General features: G+C 45.3%; 1 protein-coding gene across 6 annotated transcripts in view; it reads left to right on the forward strand.

Annotated features, from left to right (window-relative positions):
* Positions 1 to 18,276, forward strand: part of BRD4 (bromodomain containing 4) — a 244,767-nt gene that overhangs the window by 67,313 nt on the left and 159,178 nt on the right. For all 6 annotated transcript variants that reach the window (XM_043533002.1, XM_043533003.1, XM_043533000.1 and 3 more), the window contains exon 2: positions 16,891 to 16,985. The gene's annotated coding sequence lies outside the window, so the exon portion shown is untranslated. The remainder of the gene's footprint in view (positions 1 to 16,890; positions 16,986 to 18,276) is intronic.

Below are 18,276 nucleotides of genomic sequence, written 5' to 3' on the forward strand. Positions count from 1 at the left end.
TTACTACTATTACTATTTTATTATGTAAACTAGACAGCCATAATGAAACCACTGGTGGATCAAGTGTGATCCACAATTCTCTAATTTGGCCTAGTGCCTTAATCTTTATGAAGAAGTAGCTTGCAGAGTCTACAGGTCCTATTGTGATGGACCATGTTATCCAAGCAGATGACCTGTGGCGTGGACAAACATGGAGCATTAAATGCTGGGAACTAAAAGCTGTTTTGTCTCTCTATTAATAATAATAATAAAAAATTAATTAATAAACATTGTAATCTGCCCCATTTTATGTAAGCACCGTGTACCCCAGGGCTCCTATTGAAGTTGCCAGTGCAGCCTACAGTTGCCCAAAGAATGGGTTCCTGTATAAAATCTTCCACATAAATTGCTAAGGTAACACTAGATTCTGACTTCAAGGGATATTCCACTTAAACCAGTGGTTCTCAAACTTTTGTACTGGTGACCCCTTTCACATAGCAAGCCTTTGAGTGCGACCCCCCCCCCATATAAATTAAAAACACTTTTTTTTAATATATTTAACACCATTATAAATGCTGGAGGCAAAGCGGGGTTGGGGTGGAGGTTGACAGCTGGTGACCCCCAATTTGAGAACCCCTGAATTAAACCTAAACAGTTTTATTTTAGTTAATTACTAATTTTAAAAAAATCAGGATACTGCTTTATTTACCATTCACATTTGTTGCAGTTAAATAATGAAGACTGCCAAAGTCTGTTTCATTATTATTCATAATGGTCTTAGGCAAGGTCTTCACAAGAAACTTTTGTTGATCTAATAATGATAGCCAGGGGTGTGAGTTTTTTGCAACATCTTGCAAACCGTATACATTTTAGTACAACCATATGTAAAGGTACATATCTTGGAACAAAAAATGTAGGCCATGCTTACAGGACTGGAGATTCTAATCTGGAAAGAAATGACTCTGAAAAGGACTTGTGTGTCATGGTGGTAATCAGCTGAACATGAGCTTGCGGTTTGAAGCTATGGCCAGTAAGGCTAAAGCAATCTTTGGATGCATAAACAGGACTCTCGAGTAGGAATAGAGATTACGCTATCCTATTTGGCACTGGTGTGACAGCTGCTGGAATCTTGTGTCCGGTTTTGGTGCTACACTTCAAGAAGTATGTTGATAAATTGGAGAGTGTTCAGAGAAGAGCCACGAGAATGATTCATAGGATTGGAAAACATGCCTTATAGTGAGAGACTCAGAGTTCAACCTAGTTTGCTTAACAAAAAGGTTAAGGGGTGATATGATCAGTCTGAGGAACAAATATTTAATAGTGACTCATTAGTCTAGCAGACAAAGGTATAACAAGATCCAATATGTGGAAGCTGAAGCTAGACATATTCAGACTGGAAATAAAGTGCAGCTTTCTAACAGTGAGGGTAATTAATCATTGGAAGAATTTACTTTGGATTGTGCTGGATTCTCCACACTGGCAATTTTAAAATCAAGGTTGGATGTTTTCTAATAGATCTACATTAGTTCAAAGAGGAAATATTTCAGAGAAGTTCTATGGCCCGTGTTATACAAGAAGTGGTCCGTTCTGGTCATACACTCTATACTAGTAAGTCCTGGTGTACATGCAGTTATACTGACCTAAAAATGCTTTTGCCATAAAGCTTATTTTGCTCAGGGTACTGGGAAAAGCTATACTAATGAAAGCAAAGCACTTCTTACCAGTATAAGCTATGTGTACGCGAAGAGAGTTTGCCAGTACAACTATACTGAAACTTTTTCTAGTGTAGACTTTGGCCTTACTTTCTGATTCTTGGTGTGAAATATTTGGTTTTGTTTACAAACAGTTGGAATTTTAAAATCATGGAAACAATTTGAGTAGTCTTACATTTTTCTTAATAAAAACTGAGGCTTACTTTTTCGAACCTGAACATGCTTTTGCCTATTCTTTGCCAACCCTTTCACCCCATATTTCTGCTCAAGCCCTAACTTTTATGTACATTTTATTCATAGGGTTTAAAATATTAGGACTGAATTTGCCCCCCTTATTAGTTGCTAACAATGTTAAACTCAAAATTGACTAATCCTGTTTTGAGAGAATCTGCTCTTGCTATTTATCCTCACTCTAAATTGCAATTTTACATTTGACATACTCAGGCCCAGAGTAACTCACTGTATCTGACTTCTCCTCTCCTTCCTTCTGTTATTCCCACAACTGTTGTCTTTTCTTCAGTTAGATCATAAAATCTTTGATGCAGGGACTACTGTACAATGCCTAGCATGATTGGGCTGATGCTTATTTGTGTCCTAGGTGCTACTGAAAATACAGGGCCTTATACAGGGAGGTTCTTATGAAACAAAGTATCTTATTTTTCAAGTAACTGTGCAATGCAGAATAACGGAAGGTTACAGAATATAATGAGGAAAACCCTAAACTAATGCTACAGTATAGCCGAGAATTTAAACTAGTCCTGTATTACCATGGCTACCAGTCTTTCAAATTGTGTAGGTATTAGAGGCACATTAAAATAGTTTAGGGACAGATGGGTTGAGAACAAGAGGAAAAAAATGAAAATGTTACTACTGGTTATGGAATGGAAACAAGTGAATTTTGTCCATGAAATCAAGGTAATTTTGTTTTTTCTTTGACTGTTTTCTTCTACGTTCTGTTTTAAAAAAATCTACATTTAGCATACCCGTCCCCCACTGCACCTCACCCCAGAAAAGTTAAATAGCTCTTAAAGCAATCTGTCTGAAGCAAGTAACAGAGCCCTTTCAATAGACAGCCTCTTATAAAAGCCTTTGTCATGCAGGGATCACAGCTGTGAAAGAGCCCTCTTAATTCTTACATAGTGCATTAAGGCCTTAATGGCTGTCACTGACTCTAAGTCAACAAAAACTGGTTTTACAAAACAAATGGGTTACTGGAAATATGACAGTAATCTTAATATGAGTGAATGGTGTAGCATTTAATTTAATCATTTAAACGAATTGTGATTGTGGTTAATGTATGTAATGTATAGAATCAATGAAATAAGCTTCTTAATGGGAGGAATTCTTGCAACTTAGCACTTTCTAATATTCTTTCAGATGTTTCTCTGTTGTAGCTTTTACGGTCAATAGAGGAACCAAAGGTAGCTGAAAGAATAAATCATATTCTGTGGTTTAGTTTTTAGTAATGCAGGTAGTAATCCAGGCAGGTAACAACCATTGGGGAGAGTCAGTAGGTTCAGGCACTTAGCAGCCATTGGCTTCCTTTTTAGCTTTTTGTGACTTTGGCTCAGTCCTCTTACAGGCTGTTATCTGTCTTTGATTCCTGCCTCAGGGTAGCAGTAATGCTGCTTTCTGCTCCAGCAAGCCAAAAGTGTAGCTTTTCATGTCGGTGCTGCTTAGCCATCAGTAAAAAAAACAAAACAAAACACCTGTTCAACTTCTTATTTTAACCTTTTTGACCAAGCCTCAGCAGAAGGGCTATACGTATACCATATGCATTGACACCCTGAAAGCCTCCATTCTTTGAGTAGTGTCCCTATGGGTGCTCCACTTTAGGTGCATTTGCTGCCCATATGATCAGAAATTTTCTTTAGGAGTGTCCGTTTAGCCCACATGTGCGCTGCTGATATCCTTTGATACCACACCGATGCGATATCAGGCTACACGGGCCAACCACCCTGAGTTCCTTCTCAACCTCCTCAGCCTGAGATGGAGCTTAGCATGTCCTCATTGTGTGTGCCTCAGTTGCTTGCTGAGTTCATTCTATGTAGCTTGTTAGGTAGTAGTAGTAGTTAGGTACTGATTATTGAAAGATAGGGAGGATTTTCTCAGAAGAAATAAAACTGTGAGGGGCATGCCCAGTTCACTGGGGTTTAAATATTGCCTCACGTGTAGAGAGGCTTATCCTAGTCAGCAACAGACATTCTAATTGCGTTCGCTGCCTGGGAGAGCTGCATGCCCCACAGAAGTGTAACTTCTGTTTAGCCCACAAATACAGGGCACAGAAGAACTGGCAAGTTGATCTGTGACTGTTAATGGTGGAGATCCTTCATGCCGCTTTGGAGCCAGGTCAGGAGAGCCCCCTTGTACCTCAATCCGCAGGGGTTTATAGTGCCCCTTTGACCTTGGCGCAACACTTTCATAGAAATGGGAAAGTCTCAGAGACTGACTCTGAAGATCCTAAGAGGAGGAGCTCTAATCCCCTCTTAAGGTACCCACCTCCAAAAGACCTCGCTCTCCAACCAGGTCAAGAGCCTCAGGGATTTCATCCTTGAGGCTTGATACTGTAGAGGTTAAGGTCTCCTCTAGTACCTGTGAGGTGGGAAGGTCCTGCAGCTCTAAGAGTAAACATGGCTCTGAGAAGTCTAGTGGAGATGGTCAGAGCAAATGGAGAAGGTTGGTACCACAGGATTTAAGCGCTCTCCCAGTACCTTTATCAAGCTCTTTGGTACCATGTGAGAATCAGCTTCTGTCTACATCAGCACTGTCTTTGAAGCACTCAAAATCATTGGTACCATCCTGCAAGGACAAGTGTATTGGTCCGTCAATGTCACAAATCCACCCAGTTGCCATAAGATTTGAGGTATCAGAAGGACTTATTGGTGGCTGCTGAACCAGAGTCTCCATTGCTGGCAGGTACTGTGTGTGTCTTGGTCTCCAGACCCTTATACATCCCTGGTATCCTCCCTTTTCAGTTGGAGCTCCCCCATTAGAGAAAATAGAACAATGATGGAGACCTCCCTTCAGTACCATCAATCTCTGTTTAGGATTCTCCTACTTTCCTATATATGAACCCCCTTTCCTCATCATTTCTTGAGAGCAATCCTGGATTCCACTCCCTTCCCCCTATGGTCTATAGAAATCTACAAATCATGACTGGTGTGGAGAAAGTAAATAAGGAATTGTTATTTACTCTTTCTCATAACACAAGAACTAGGGGGTCACCAAATGAAATTAACAGGCAGCAGGTTTAAAACAAACAAAAGGAAGTATTTTTTTCACACAACACAGTCAACCTGTGGAGCTCCTTGCCAGAGGATGTTGTGAAGGCCAAGACTATAACAGTGTTCAAAAAATAACTAGATAAGTTCAGGGAGGGTAGGTCCATCAATCGCTATTAACCAGGATGGGCAGGGATGGTGTCCCTAACCTCTGGCTTTTGAGAGAGCAGCCCTGCGGGAGGCCTGGCCCCAAGGTCAGTGGTCTAGTGTCTTTGCCCCATTTCTGTGTGGGGAGGCCCAGCAGGTCTACTAGGATATGGCCGCAGAGACTGTGGCAGATTACCCGCAGCTGAAGGCAGAGATCCTGGCCAGATCTGGAGTAACGACGGCGTTGCGAGCCCAGAAGTTCCATGAGTGGCGGTATACGGAGGACAAGGCACCCCGATCGCAATTGTTTGACCTGATCCACCTGACCTGGAAATGGCTGTGCCCTGAGGCCTTCAGCTCTGAGAAAATGATGGAGCTCCTGGTACTGGACCAGTATATGAGGGGGCTACCACCAGACCTCCGGGCTTGGATTGGCCAGAATGACCCCTCCACCTATGATGAGTTGGTCTCCCTCGTGGAAAGACAGCTGGCAGCCCGCGAACTGTTCCAGACCCCAGAGGGTGAGACACGGCAAACCAGGAAGCCAGTCCCAAACCCAAGGTCCCGGACTGTCGAGAACTCCAGGAGAACCATAACTAGGAGGAAAGACACCGAGGAACGGCCCAAGGCCAAGAAGGGACCTGGGGGTTTGGGAAGCGAGTGGTCGGGGGGGGTGCCCAAATAGCCCCAGGCAGAGGGCGGCAACCGGGGTAAGGGGTCAGTGTTACGAGTGTGGGGAATTGGGGCATGTAGAAGCCCAATGCCCCAACAGGGAAGAGGCTATGCAATGCAGTCTGGGGGATCATGGGGAGCAATGTGGCCTAATTGGCCTGGTAGGGGTCGCAGTGACCCCGCATGGGTATATGAGGTCGGTAAAAATGAATGGTATTGAGACCATAGCATTAGTGGATTCCGGGAGTGGTGTCGTGCTGGTCTTGGGGAAGTTGGTGGGGCAAGACCAACTAACCCAGGCCAAAAACACAGGGGTAACATGCGTTCATGGCACCGTAAGTTTCTACCCCGCAATCCCAGTACAGATTGAGATCCAGGGGAAGACTACCAGGGTGACTGCAGGGGTGGTCCCCAGGCTCCCCTACCCTGTCTTAATTGGTAGGGACTTCCCAGGGTTTGAGAGCTTACTCCCCTCAGTAGAGCCAGGGGAGGGTAGCAACCTCCGGGCTGAGACGGAGGCACCTACAGATAGCCTCACCCCAGTTTTTTCTGGATTTGCCCCAGAGTTATTTTCATCCCTTGGGAAGCCCTGAAAGTCTAGGTGGGAACGGAGGGCAGATAAAAGATTAGGGACTAGGATTCTAGCAGAGAACCAGAAAGCCTCTCTTGTTGGTAGGTGAACCCGTTCAGGAGGCCAGGAGACAATTCAGGCCAGTGAGGACTCTGAGGCGGTTCCTCGCCCAAGTAGGGCCAACCCAGGGTGCGGAGTAGAAACAGGTCCCCTGGAATTAGGTCAGATTGGTACCGCACGTGAGAATTTCGTGGAAGACCAAACCAATGACCCGTTATATGCGAATGTGAGGGAGGAGGTAGTGGAAGTAAATGGTGTACTTGTGGAGGGAAAGACCAAAGGTTCAAGGCCATATGTGTTCAAACACGATCTGTTGTACCAGATAGCGCAGATATGAGGGGAAGAAGTAATAGAGCCGCTCTTAAACCTACAGAGACACACAAGGGCAGTACTAGAGTTAGCTCACAATCATCTATTTAGGGGACATCTAGGAGTAGACCAGACTCTATCCAGTGTCTTAAGAAGGTTTTACTGGCCAGGAATACACCTGGACGTCCAACGCTATTGTGCCTCTTGCCCAGAATGCCAATTGCATAGCCCCCGACCTCACTTGCGGGCCCCATTAGTACCTTTGCCTATTATTGAAGTCCCTTTTGAGAGGATAGCCATGGACATAGTGGGCCCGATAAAAAGATCAGCACGGGGCCACTGAAATGTACTAGTCATCCTTGACTACTCCACACGGTATCTAGAAGCCATTCCTTTAAGAACCCCACATCCAAGGCAATAGCAAAAGAACTACTCCAGGTTTTTGCGAGAGTGGGCATCCCTAAGGAGATCCTGACTGACTAAGGAGCCCCCTTCATGTTGACATTAATGGAGGACTTGTGTATCCTGCTCCGCATCCAGGCCCTACGGACCGCAGTCTACCATCCACAAACAGATGGCCTGGTCGAGTGGTTTAACCGTACTCTTAAAAGTATGATCCGGAAGGTGGTAGCACAGGATGAAAAGACTGGGATACTCTTCTGCTGTATCTAATGTTTGCAATACGGGAAGTCCCCTAGGCATTCATTGGTTTCTCTCCCTTTTGAGCTACTATATGGACGCCACCCACGCGGAATATTAGATATTGCCAAGGAGGATTGGGAAGAACAGCCCAACCCAGGAAAGAATGTCATTGAGCACGTGACACAGATGAGAGAGCGAATAGCCCGAGTAACCTCCATAGTATGAGAACATTTGGAAAAAGCACAAGGACTTATTAAAACAGCCGGGCGAAAGTACGGAGTTTTCAGCTGGGAGAACGGGTGATGGTGCTAGTGCTGACAGCAGAAAGCAAACTCCTGGCCAGCTGGCATGGGCCGTATGAGATAGTGGAAGCCATTGGGGAGGTGGACTATAAGGTCAGACAACCAGACCGCCGAAGGTCAGAGCAGATCTACTATGTCAACTTAATGAAGCCCTGGGGTGACCGAAAGACATGCCTGATCATTCAGGGAGCTCCACCCCAGACAGACAACCCACAGGGGCAGGTGAGGATATTCCCCGAATTAACCCCAGGACAACGAACAGAGGTCATTGATATGATCCAATGGAACCAAGACTTATTCTGTACGCAGCCGGGCCGTACGACACTGGTCCAGCATCATATCGTCACGAGTAAGGGTGACTATAAGACCGTACCGAATACCGGAAGCTAAAAGGGAAGAAATTAGGACGGAAGTGAAGAAGATGCTGGAACTCGGGGTTATTGAAGAATCCCACAGCCAGTGGTCCAGCCCTATCGTCCTAGTCCCCAAGCGTGACTGCACCCCAAGGTTTTGCAATGACTTCCGGAAGTTGAATGAAGTATCTCAATTCAATGCCTATTTGATACCACGCATTGACAAGCTAGTTGATCAGTTAGGCAAGGCCCGATACCTAACCACCCTGGACCTGACCAAAGGATATTGGCAAATTCCCCTGGCCAAGGATGCCAAGGAGAAGACTGCCTTCTCTACACCCGATGGCCTGTTCCAATACACTGTCCTCTCTTTCGGACTCCATGGGGCCCCTGCAACTTTCCAGTGACTTATGGACCAATTGCTGCGACCCCATGCCAAGTATGCCACCGCCTATTTAGATGACATAGTCATCCATAGCCCTGACTGGGAAACGCACCTTAGAAAAGTAGAAGTGGTGCTAGACACCCTTTGGAAGGCCGGCCTCACTGGCAACCCTCCCAAGTGCGTGGCGGGGTTAGCTGAGGCCAGATACCTTGGGTATGTAGTAGGGAGAGATTTGGTGAAACCCCAATGGAACAAAGTGGAGGCAATACAGGGTTGGCCTCGACCGGTCCGCAAAAAGCCAGTCAGAGCATTTCTAGGGATAGTAGGGTATTATTGGAGATTCATCCCTCATTTCGCCACAAGAGCAGGGCTGTTGATGGACCTGATAAAAGATCGGGGCCCCGAGATAGTTAAGTGGACAGATGCAGCAGAAGGAGCCTTTGCAGATTTAAGGACAGCCCTTTGCTGTCATCCAGTACTTATAGCCCCAGAGTTCTAGAAGGAATTCGTCCTACAAACAGATGCCTTGGAAGTAGGGCTAGGAGCTATCCTTTCACTGATGGTAGGAAGGAGGAACACCCGATCCTGTACCTCAGCCGGAAACTCCTCCCTAGGGAACAAAAATACGCCGTTGTTGAAAAAGAATGTCTGGCAGTAAAATGGGCCATGGAGACTCTCCGCTACTACCTACTGGGGCGGCAGTTTACCCTCATGACAGACCACGCCCCACTCCAGTGGATGCACAGAAACAAGGAGAAGAATGCGAGAGTGACTAGATGGTTCCTATCCCTGCAACCCTTCCATTTCCAGGTACAGCATAGGGCCGGAACCCAACATGGCAACGCTGATGGCCTGTCACAACAGCACTGCCTCTCGTCCCAAATAGCCCAACCCCATGGTGTTGAGCAGGGGCGGGATATGTGATACAGCATGGCCAGAGGGCAGCAGAAGAGTGATAGAGGGGAGATATGTAAGCTCCAGGATGATGAGCCTTCTTCACTGTAGAGGGAAGAGAGGTTGCTATAGATTAATTAGAGCACCTGAAGCCAGTCACCTGATTCCTCGCCCCTCCGCTTCAATCAGACATGGGGAGGAGTTGAAGCAGAGTGGTTTGGTATTGGAGCAGAGAGCAGTTTGGAGGAGAGCAGTTTGGAGAAGTGCTGTGGCGGGCCAGAAGACCAAGACCCTACGTAAAGGGAAACCCAGCTTGTGCAGAGCAGAGGGACTCCACAGACACAAGGGGTTGGGAGAAACCTGGCCCAAATAGAGAGAGGGAAGGAAGTCCCACAAGTTGAAGGGCCGGAGAGGGAAGTAGCCCAGGGAAAGGAATCGCTAGTTCAAGTGGTTTGCCGCTATCCGTAGGACCCCTGGGCTGGGACCTTGAGTAGAGGGTGGGCCCAGGTCCCTCCCTCTCCACTCCCCTTCTCTGGGATACTAGTGGGACAGTTGATACCCCAGATCAGGGGTGAGAAACAGCTCCCTGAACCCCTCCCCCCACAAGAAGAGAGACCGCAGGACCCATCATAGTAGTGCCGGCAATTTGTCCCATGGTCTATTATCTTTGTAATTTCATGAAGAGAATGAACACAAGTTAGGAATTAAAACAAGTAAAGTCATGGGCTGATTTAGTTGGGGATTGGTCCTGCTTTGAGCAGGGGGTTGGACTAGATGACCTCCTGAGGTCCCTTCCAACCCTGATATTCTATGATTCTATGTCCTTCATCAGCTGGAAATAGTATTGATATCGACAACTGTGAAACCCAGGTGGAAAAAAGAAATTGTGCAGGCCACTTGCATACAACTATCAACAATGAAGGATATCACAGACCTGGACAGACTCCTTAATTTAATGTTATGGTCAACTTTTGCCAGCCAGTATACAAGACATTCTTACGAAAAATACATCCTGGAAGACAATTTTATTGAGGGAAGTTACTACCCTATTTTAGAGTCACTGGCCATCCTACTTATGTTTACAACTTGCATATCAACTTCCCCATCCCAAGACATACAAAAAAATTATTAAAAACATTGCTATTTAATAGATGTCAGAGGAAAGCATAACAGGACCTGCAGCATCGTTCGTGGTGCTTTTCAGTTGTCTGATGAAGCAGAGATTCCCAAAACAAAAATTACTTTCTACCAGCAGTTACATGCTCCATTCCAATATATTATGGCAAGGTGAACTTCACAATCCAACTCCTGGATTGGAGTATGAATATCCTTTCAGATTGTCTCTTCTAAAAAGTCCATCCTTCATTTGCAACTGAACTCTCAAAGGAAGAAAGTCTTGGAAGTTAGAACCAGGCCATCTTTAAATAGGAACAAATGGAGATAAGAAGGTTCCAAAGATGCTGGTATGTGATTTTAATTCACATTTCAGTCAAAACTGGGAAGCTGTATTCACTAGATTAAACTAAGCCAAAGTGTCCTTTTCCTGGACTCTTTCACTATTCTAAGAAGTAACTTAATTATCTTAACCTCTTCCCAAAGCAAAAAGACATAAGTGGCCAAACATTCATAGGCAACTAGTGCCCCGAGAAAAAAAGTTTCTTTTCCAGTTAACTTGGCATTAGTCAAACTGCTCAGTTGAGGGCTGCATTGGCAATTTACAAAACTTTCAAGGACCAACTAATTTGCATCTTCAATACGGAAGTTTGGCTTATACAACTACAGGTCCCAGTATGCAATGGATTCATCTTGATCCCTTCACAGAAGCTTCATCTATGAAGCTCATATCTAAGTGTAAAGACAAATGAACAAGGCAGTTTCACATAAATGACTGGAACCTGTCAGGCATGTGAGGATTCCTTAAAGGTGAACAAAGAATTTTGCCTCCTAAGGAAAATTTGTGGCGATCGGGGCAGGTCCTGGACGATTGGAAAAAGGCAAATATAATGCCCATATTTTAAAAAGGGAAAAAAGAGAACCTGGGGAACTACAGACTTGTCCGCCTCACTTCAGTCCCTGGCAAAATCATGGAGCAGGTCCTCAAGGAATCCATTTTGAAGTACTTGGAGAGGAAGGTGATTAGAACATTCACGAAGGGCAAGTTATACCTCATCAACCTGATTGCCTTCCAGGATGAGATAACTGGCTCTGTGGATATGGGGAAAGCAGTGGATGTGATCTATCTTGACTTTAGCAAAGCTTTTGATACAGTCTCCCACAGTATTCTTGCCAGCAAGTTAAAAAAAAGTATGAATGAATGGTCTAAGGTGGATAGAAAGCTGGCTAGATCGTCAGGTTCAACATGTAGTGATCAACGGCTCGATGTCTAGTTGGCAGTTGGTATCAAACTGAGTGCCCCAGGGGGGTTGGTCCTGGGGCCGGTTTTGTTCAATATCTTTATTAATGATCTGGATGATGGGATTAATTGCACCCTCAGCAAATTTGCAGATAACACTAAGCTGGGGGTAGGGGGGTAGATATGATGGAGGGTAGGGATAGGGTCCAGAGTGACCTAGACAAATTGGAGGCTTGGGCCAAAAGAAATCTGATGAGGTTCAACAAACAAGTGCAGAGTTCTGCACTTAGGAAGGGAGAATCCCCTGCACCGCTACAGGCTGGGGACCGACTGTCTAAGCAGGAGTTCTGCAGAAAAGGACCTGGATTACAGTGGACGAGAAGCTGGATATGAGTCAGCAGTATGCCCTTGTTGCCAAGAAGGCCAATGGCATATTGGGCTGTATTAGGAGGAGCATTGCCAGCAGATCGAGGGAAGTGATTATTACTCTCTATTTGGCACCGGTGAGGCCACACCTGGAGCATTGTGTCCAGTTTTGGTCCCCGCACTACTGAAGGGATGTGGAGAAATTGGAGAGAGTCCAGCAGACGGCAACGAAAATGGTTAGGGGGCTGGGTCACATGACTTAAAAGGAGATGCTGAGGGAACTTGGGTTATTTAGTCTGCAGAAGAGAAGAGTGAGCAGCCCTCAATTACCTGAAGGGGCGTTACAAAGAGGATGGAGCTAGGCTGTTCTCAGTTTTGGTAGATGACAAAACAAGAAGCAATGGATTCACATTGCAGTGGGGGTGGCCTAGGTTGGATATTAGGAAACACTGTTTCGCGAGCATGGTGAAGCACTGGAATGGGTTCCCTAGGGAGATGGTGGAAATCTCCATCCTTAGAGGGTTTTTAAGGCCTGGCTTGACAAAGGCTTGGCTGGGATGATTTAGTTCAGTGGTTCTCAAACTTTTGTACTGGTGACCCCTTTCACATAGCAAGCCTCTGAGTGCGACCCCCCCCCCCCCAGATAAATTAAAAATACTTAATACCATTATAAATGCTGGAGGCAAAGCGGGGCTTGGGGTGGAGGCTGACAGCTCACAACTCCCCCATGTAATAACCTCGCAACCCCCTGTGGGGTCCCGACCCCCATTTTGAGAACCCCTGATTTAGTTGTTGTTGGTCCTGCTTTGATATTCTATGATTCTAAGTTCAGAGTTCTGCTCTACAAAAAAATCTAGTAAATCCAGCAGCTCTGTTCCCTCCCTCTCAATACACCTTCTGCAAACAAATTGGCAGTGCCCAGGTCGCTCTTCTCTGTGCCGTGGTTTCTCCTCTACCAGATGAAATTCAGTGTTGATAAATGCAAAGTAATGCACATTGGAAAACATAATTCCAACTATACATATAAAAAATGATGTGGTCTAAATTAGCTGTTACCACTCAAGAAAGAGCTCTTGGAGTCATGGCGGATAGTTCTCTGAAAACATCCACTCAGTGTGCAGTGGCAGTCAAAAAAGTGAACAGAATGTTGGGAATCATTAAGAAAGGGACAGATAAGACTCTATATAAATCAATGGTATGCCCACATCTTGAATACTGTGTGCAGATGTGGTCACTTCATCTCAAAAAAGATATATTGGAAATGGAAAAAGGTTCAGAAAAGGGCAACAGAAATGATTAGGGGTATGGAACGGCTGCCATATGAGGAGAGATTAATTAGACTAGGACTTTTCAGTTTAGAAAAGAGATGACTAAGGGGGAGATATGATAGAGGTCTATAAAATCATGACTGGTGTGGAGAAAGTAAATAAGGAAGGGTTTACTCCTCATAACACAAGAACTAAGGGTCACCAAATGAAATTAATAGGCAGCAGGTTTAAAACAAATTCATCTTTATTTTTTCACACAACACACAGTCAACCTGTGGAACTCCTTGCCAGAGGATGTTGTGAAGGCCAAGACTATAACAGGGTTCAAAAAGAACTAGCTAAATTCATGGAGGATAGGTCCATCAACAGCTATTCACCAGGATGGGCAAGGGTGGTGTCCCTAGTCTCTGTATGCCAGAAGCTGGGAGTGGGTGACAAGGGATGGATCACTTGATGGGTACCTGTTCTGTTCATTCCCTCTGGGGCACCTGGCATTGGACACTGTCTGAATACAGGATAGTGGGCTAGATGGACCTTTGGTCTGACCCAGAATGGCCGTTCTTATGTTCCCTCATAACTAGCTTTCCTTCTCTGAATTTCTCACTGATCTGTGTTATGCCGATGGTAACTCAGAATGCCTTGTACTGAAACCACAGGAAGACTTAGAATGATGTATTCTGGAATATCCTCTGCTACCACCGTGTTCTCTACTTAAATACCCAACAGCACTAATTGCCTTAATCTATTTAAAGTGCACATTACTCAGGGAATTCTACACCACTGCGCAATGCAGAATTTTGCAGAAATTAATGTTTTGTGCAGAATTTCCTTTTTCCTCACACAGAATGGGCTGCAGAGATGTTGGCTGCCACTGTGGGGCCACTGGACCAGGCAGAGCCCAGTGTGCAAACAGAAGACGGGGGGGGGGGGGGGGAATTGGAGGGTTCCCGGCAGTTGCAGTTCCCAGCATGCCCTGAAGAAAGGAGGCTTCGGTGTGCAGGAAACTTTGTGGCTGCCCAGGACCCAGCATCAGGCTCTTTCTCCCTCTGAATCCCTGGGGTCTAGGGGGGGAGGGTCTGAGTGTGCCGGGGGGGGGAGGGGGCAGAGTGTCTGGGCTGGAGGGAGCCTGTAGCTGGCCTCTGGGGGGTAGGGATTTGAGTGGGGGGGGGGAGGAGGGCCATGGCTGGGCTCATGGGGAGGGGGCAGAGAAATAGGGACTAGGTTGTCATAGGGGTTTCTTTAACTCTCTATTCCTGGGGGAATTTTTGTGTGCGCCTATATTGTTACAGATATACTTGCTGACAGGTATTCTGAAATAAATTGCCAACATAATTGAAACTGGCATGATTCTGTAGTGTTATTTTGACCAATAAAATTTGCAGGATTTTAAAATATTGTGCACACAATGTTTAATTTATTGGTATAGAATTCCTCTAGGAGTAACACATTGCCTTTATCCCCCAAAGTTCTTACATCTTACTGCTCTTCGGGTAGTGGCATTTATTGAAGTAGAGCAGAGAGAAGATGGTTTGGGAAGCAGTGAAGCCAGGAAGATACAATACGGTTATAAACTAAAGCCTTGTTTTCACTAGCCCCCCCCCAGTGGTTTTTACTATGTGTTAACTAACAATTTTAAAATGTGAATTTGGCAAGGCAGTTTTTACAGGCGTTAACTGGTCAAGGTAAACCCTGTGCTCCCTCTACTGTTTTCTTCAACCAGTTAAGGGTGAAAAACACAAAGGGCCTTTTCCACACTAGGATTTTACCACATGTGAATTAACACATAATAAACATCAACACGTATAGTACTGCAGCTGCACTTCTGTAGCGCTTTAGTGGAGACGCTACTATGCCAATAGGCGAGCTTCTCTTGTCGTAATTAATCCACCTCCCTGAGAGATGGTAGCTGTGTGTTTTGGAGAAGCTCTCCCATCAACATATCTCCACGAGGGGCTAGGTTGGTATGACTACATTGCTCAAGGGTGTGGATTTTTCACACCCCTGAGTGACACAGTTATACCAGTAAAAGTTTGTAATGTAGATCTGGCCATAGTAAAAACTTTTTTAGTGTGGACACACCAAAACTGTTGTTTGATCACTGCACTGTAATGTGTTTGCATACATTAAGAGCTCAGTGCAACATTATCTTCATACATCAGTGAATTAATTCACTTACTGTCAGAATTTAAGGCCAGAACACCATCTACCGTATCTAGCCTGACTTCCTGTATATCATGGGCCACCAGCATCATCTAGCTTTCCACACACTAAGCGCAACATCTGAAATTAGACCAAAGTATTACAACCTTCAGGAAACTTAACTATTGTGTGCCACAGGCAGAGAATAAAAAGGACTGGGGTGCACCTATTGGTGAGGCCCCCTGCATGGGCAAGGAATAAATTAAGTGATATATACACAGAATCTCAGCAAGTGACCTGCACTCCATGCTGCAGAGGAAAGCAAAAAAGCCCAAGGTTACTGTCAATCTGACCTGGGAGGAAATTCCTTTCCAACCCCACGTACAGTGATCAGTTAGACCTTGAACATGTAAGCAAGAACTAGCAGCCAAGCAGAGATATGAGAGAGGGAGAGAGACAATGAGAATTCTCAGTTACATCTCAGAGCACCAATCCACTTCATCCTGCATCCCATATCCAGCTGTGGCCATCTCTGATGCTTCAGAAGGAGACAAAACACACCAAGAATACATTGTGATGGGGGGGGGGGGGGGATCAGATTTTAGGAATATAAGACAAACTAGAAGGGATCCAAGGGCTGCAAAGCCCTGTCCCCATCACCACTATCGTCCCCATCACCACTATCAACCCCATCATACAAGCCCATTCAAATATGTCAGTCTCTCTCAAAACTAAGTTATTTGAACAGACAACTACTGGGGGTCTGTTACAGAACTTCACTAATGGTTTGAAACCATCTAATTTCCATCCTACATTTTTTCATGGCCAAATTCATATCCATTTGTTCTTATGCCAGCATTGTCCTTTAGCTTAAATAACTATCTACCTTCCCTGGTGTAGCCGTTTAATGTACTCATAGGACAACAATCATATCTTCTTTGTTTTGCTGGGCTAAACAAGCTGAGCTCTTTGAGACTTGGTTTACGGTAGCAACTTACGTCAGTATAACTACATTGCTCAGGGATGTGGAAAGTCCACCCCCCTGAGTGACACAGTTATACCGACCTAACTCCCAGTGTAGACAGTGGTATGTCAACAGGAAGGCTCTTCCAGTCGACATAGCTACTGCCCCTAGGGGAGTGGATTACCTACATTAGTGGTTCTCAACCAGGGGTACATGTACACCTGGAAGGAGGCAGAGGTCTTCCAGGGGATACATCAACTCATCCAGATATTTGCCTAGGTTTGCAACAGGCTACATAAAAAGCACTAGCAAAGTCAGTACAAACTAAAATTTCATACATACGACGACTCGTTTATACTGCTCTATATATTATACGCTGAAATAAGTACAATATTTGTATTCCAACTGGTTTATTTTATAATTCTGTCTTTTTAAGTACAGTTTTAAATATACCTCTGAAGCACATGGCACAGGTCCTGGGATGGAGTAACTTAATTTGTCTTGGGATCTTTACTGTTAGACCTAATGTAATATACACCTTTTTTCCTTACAGATCTTCCTTTCAATAATAAAAGCTGCAGAAATGAAGGTGAGAGGGTAACAACTGTGAAGAAAAACAGAACACATAAGGGTCATCTCTGCTTCAAGGTAACTATCATCATAAATTTTACACCTTGTGAGCCAGGCCATGATATTCAGGATGACATGACTTCTAGGCTGGATTTTTTTTCAGTTGTGTTTAGGGTATACAGCATGTCTGCAGGACCTTATGGAGGGTCTTGACTCAAACCTTGAGGTTATGGCGCAGCAGACTTTTTTCGTGGTGGTGATGGGAAATTAAACCAGTTATAACAATCTTATTTTAATGCAGTTGTGTGTATAAATCTGAGCTTGTCATATCCTCTCAGGTCTGGTCTACACTTAACTTTTAAATCGACATACCTACAGTACTCAGGAATGTGAAAAATTAACCAGTGGAAGAATTCTTCTGTTGACCAAGCTATTGCCGCTTGGGGAAGTGGATTGCCTCCATCAATGGGAAAAACCCCTTCTGTTGATGTGGGACGCACTATACACTGCGGTGCTGTGGCTGCGCAATGGTGTTGTGCCACTGTAACACCTGTAGCGTGGACATGGCCTCAATAACCTTGTGTTCTTCTTCGAGTGCTTGCTCATGTTGATGTGTGCGTGCCGTGTGCACAGTCGCTGGAAGGTTTTTCCCCTATTGGTATCCATCTGGTCAGCTTAGGCACCCCCTGGAGTCACACCTTCATGGCACCGCATATAGGGCCCTGCCGACCCACCGCCTCTCCTTCTTACCGACAGTGACAGTCGTTGGAGCGTTCTCTTTTCTTTCATTTTCAAACTATCCTCTAGTGTACTCGTAGTTCCTACCTATAAATAGTTTCAGTAGTTAGTTAATAGTTCGTAGTGTCGTGTTTGAACCCTCTCCCCTTGTTAGCCGGGATTCTCTTCCCAGTTCCCTTCCCCTGCCTGGGGCTAGGGCATGTCTCAGTCCCAGGGGTTTAAGCTATATGGGGTCTGCCAAAAGCTGATGTCAAAGGGCGACCCGCATATGTCCTGCTTAAAGTGCCTGGGGAATCCCACCAGACTGAGAGGTGCAAGATTCCGCCCCGGCACTAAGAAGGAAAGGGACCACAGGCTAAAACTGTTGCTGATGGAGGCAGCCCTGGGGCCGCAGACTGAGTCGAGCCTATGGTCCTGGCACTGGGTACTTAGGAATCAGTGCGTAGCACACTGGCTTCAATCAGGGAGGTTGCGGCACCGAGGAAGGAATCTGGGGTCAGAGACCCTTGGCATCGTTACTCCCCGGCACTGAAGACTTCCTCGTGTGCGAAGACCTGGCACTGCTTGCAGTCGCCGGTGCCTCACAAAAAGCACAGGAAGAAGGACAGGGTGCTCGCCCGCTCAAATAACT

The sequence above is a fragment of the Chelonia mydas genome, chromosome 20 (genome assembly GCF_015237465.2).
Source record: "Chelonia mydas isolate rCheMyd1 chromosome 20, rCheMyd1.pri.v2, whole genome shotgun sequence".
NCBI classification, from domain to species: domain Eukaryota; kingdom Metazoa; phylum Chordata; order Testudines; family Cheloniidae; genus Chelonia; species Chelonia mydas.